The sequence below is a fragment of the Vulpes lagopus genome, chromosome 12, assembly GCF_018345385.1.
Source record: "Vulpes lagopus strain Blue_001 chromosome 12, ASM1834538v1, whole genome shotgun sequence".
Taxonomy (NCBI): domain Eukaryota; kingdom Metazoa; phylum Chordata; class Mammalia; order Carnivora; family Canidae; genus Vulpes; species Vulpes lagopus.
Genome location: NC_054835.1, coordinates 81295325 through 81299003, shown reverse-complemented (window position 1 = coordinate 81299003; position 3679 = coordinate 81295325). Strand labels below are relative to the sequence as shown.

At 47.3% G+C, this 3679-nt stretch overlaps 1 pseudogene; it reads right to left on the bottom strand.

Moving 5' to 3' along the window:
• Window positions 1-275: 275 nt before the first annotated feature.
• On the bottom strand, window positions 276-2228 carry LOC121474086 (annotated as a pseudogene).
• Between the last annotated feature and the right edge of the window lie 1451 nt (window positions 2229-3679).

The following is a 3679-nucleotide window of genomic DNA, read 5'->3' as shown; positions in this document are numbered from 1 at the left end:
GTTTATATTTCCCAGATGATAAGTAATGGTTTTTTTTTGGGGGGGGGGCCTGGCAGCAGCTTTATTTGGGAAAAGACACTTGAATTGGCTTTCAGTTGGGGGCATGGACAGAAGGGGTACCCAGAGCAGTAGACTCCCCCTAAGGGTAGGCTGAGGACTGGGACTGAGCCTTAGGTGGGTCTCTGGTAGGCAAGGCTCCCCTGCATAGCGCCTTCCCCCAAAGACTTTATGGGGGCCACAAGAGCAAGGAGGCTGGGAGGGCCCACGGTGGCTGTTCACTTGGGCAGGGCGTCAGATGACTCATACACCAGCTTCCCATCTGAGTCTTGATCTTTTTCACAACCACAGCCTTGCTAAAGCTGTTGCAGCTGAAGGAACCGCCAGAGCCAAAGCTGGACTGGAAGGAGCTCCGGCCATAGTTGAGGCCAGGGCTTGTGAGTCCCCCATGGGCCAAGTTCAGGCCACCTGAGTAGCTGCTGGTGGTCAACGTATGGATTCTCATGTTCTGCATCCCAGACTCCAGCCGGCTCTCCTCGCCCTCCAGCAGCTTGCGGGGGGTGGCGATCTCGATGTCCGGGGCCAGCTTGACATTCATGAGCTCCTGCTACTCGCAGCTGCTGGGCCATGTCCCGCTTGGCTCGCTGCAGGGCGGCCTCCAGCTCGGCCAGCTTGGCACTGGCGTCCTTGATGCCAGCTCCCCGCGCTGCTCGGCATCCGCGACGGCAGCCTCCTGGGCAGCCCCCTGGTTTTTGAGGGTTTCGATCTCAGCCCGAGCTGATGCTCCGGTTCGCCTCGGAATCTCTGCGTGCGGCCGAGGTCATCCCCGCGCTCCCCGGCCAATGTCTGCAGCTCCTCGTACTTGATCTGGTGCATGGTCTCGGCCTCCGCCCGGCTGCGGCTGGCGATGTCCTCACAGTGGGCCTTGACCTCGGCGATGATGCGGTCCAGGTCCAGGGAGCAGCCGTTGTCCATGGGCAGCACCGCGGACGGGTCCGAGATCTGGGACTGCAGCTCCTGGATCTCCTCTTCCTACAGCTGCCGTAAGAGGTTGATCTCGTGGGTCAGCCCTTCCAGGCCGGACTCCAGTTCTATCTCGTGCATGTAAGCTCCATCCACATCCTCCTTGATGAGGACAAATTCATTCTCCCTGTCTGCACGCAATTTGATCTCATCCTTGTATTTATTCTTGAAGTCCTCCACGAGCCCCTGCGTGTTGCCAAGCTCCACTTCCAGCTTCAGCTTCCCCTGCCCCGGGGTGTCCAGCTGCCTCCAGAGGCTGTTGATGGAGCTCTCAGACACGTTGTCTGTGTTGTTCCGAGTGGTTTTCTGCTGCAGCAGGAGGCCCCACTTGGTCTCCAGGATTTTGTTCTGCTGCTCCAGGTGTCTGACCTTGTCGATGAAGGAGGCAAACTGGATGTTGAGGCTCTTGATCTGCTCCCTCCTGGGTGCGCACCGCCTGGATGTTGGGGTCCCCCTCCAGCTTAAGGGGGCTCAGCAGGCTCTATCACTGAGACAGCCGTGATGCCCCCCATGCTCCGGGCCCGTCGTAGCCCCCGACCACACTCATGCTGCTGTCCAGGCCACCCCGGAAGCTGCCGCTGCTGCTGCCCACCCGGGAGAAGGTGGAGGAGCTGATGCGGGAGTCGGGCCCTGTCATGTAGGAGCGGCTGCTGAAGACCTGGGGAGCGGAGGTGGACACCTTGTAGGACTTCTGAGTCACCCTGATGGCATGGTGGAGGCTGCTGCTGAGGCTGGTGTGGAGGCAAGGAGGCTGAACCTGGCAGAAGTTCCAGAAGGAGTGCGAGGAGCTGCTTCTAGGTGGGGATGACGAGTAATGTTGAGCATATTTTTATTTATCTGTTAGCCATCTGTATGCCTTCTTTGAAAAGATGTCTATTCCTGTCTTCTGCCCATCTTTTAACTAGATTATTTGCTTTTTTTGGATGTTTGGTTTTTTAAGTTCCTTGTATATTTTGGATACTAACCCTTTATCAGATATGTCATTTGCAAATATCATCTCCCATTCTGTAGGTTGCTTTTTAGTTTTGTTGATTGTTTCCTGTGCTGTGCATAAAATTTTATCGTAATAGTTCATTTTTGCTTTTATTTCCCTTGCCTCAGGAGACATATTTAGTAAGAAGTTTCTATGACCAATATCAAAGAAGTTATTGCCTGTGTTCTCTATGATTTTGATGATCTCCTGTCTCACTTTTAGGTCTTTCATACATCTTGAATTTATTTTTGTTGTCCAGTTTCATTCTTTGACACATTGCTGTCCAATTTTTCCAACACCATTAATTTAAGAGACTGTCTTTTTTCCATTGGATATTATTTCCTGCTTTGTTGAAGATTAGTTGGCCTTATAACTGTGGTTCATTTCTAGGTTTTCTACTCTGTTCCATTGATCTATAAGTCTGTTTTTGTGCCACTACTATACTGTCTTGATGACCACAGCTTTGTAATATAACTTGAAGTCTTAAACTGTGATGCCTCCTATCTTTGCTTTTCTTTCACAAGATTAATTTTGTTATCCGGAGTCTTTTGTGGTTCCATACAAATGTTAGGATTTTTTGTTCTAGCTCTGTGAAAAAATGTTGATGGTATTTTGATAAGGGTTGCATTATATGTGTAGACTGCCTTGGGTAGCATAGACATTTTAACAATACTTGTTGTTTTGATCCATGAGCATGGAATGTTTTTCCACTTTTTTGTGTCATCTTTGATTTCTTTCATTAGTGCGTTATAGTTTTCAGACTACAGATCTTTTGCCTCTTTAGACTTATTCCTAGGTATCTTATGGTTTTTGGTATAATTGTAAATGGGATTGACTCCTTGATTTCTCTTTCCTCACTTCATTATTGGTATATAGAAATGAAACAGATTTCTGTACATTGATTTTGTATCCTGCAGCTTTACTGAACTCATGTATGAGTTCTCGTAATTTTTTTAGTGGAGTCTTTGGGTTTTCTATATAGAGTATCATGTCATCTGCAAATAGTGAAAAGTTTGACTTCTTCCTTGCTGATTCAATGCATTTGATTTCTTTTTGTTATCTGATTGCTAATTACTGTGGCTAGGACTTCCAGTACTGTGTTAAACATCAGTGGTGAGGAACACCTGGATAGCTCAGTAGTTGAGCATCTGCCTTTGCTCAGGACATGATCCCTGTCTGGGGATCAAGTCTTACATCGGCCTCTCTGTGAGGAGCCTACTTCTCCCTCTGCCTATGTCTCTGCCTCTCATTGTGTCTCTCATGAATAAATAAATATTTTTTTAAAACAAATTAAAAAAATAAACACCAGTGGTGAGTGTAGACATCCCTGTCTTGTTCCTGACAGTAAAGGAAAAACTCTCAGTTATTCTTCATTGAGGATGATATCAACTGTGGGTCTTTCATATGTAACCTTGATAATGTTGAGGTATGTTCCCTCTATCGCTACTTTGTTGAGGGTTTTTTTATTAAGAATGCTGTTGTACTTTGTCAAATGCTTTTTCTGCATCTATTGAGAAGATCATATGGCTCTTGTTCTTTCTTTTATTAATGTGATGTATCACACTGATTTGCAAATATTGAACCACACTTGTAGCCCAGGAATAAATCCTACTTGACTGTGGTGAATAATTCTTTTAATGAACTTTTGGATTCAACTGGCTAGAATTTTTGCAGCCATGCTCATCA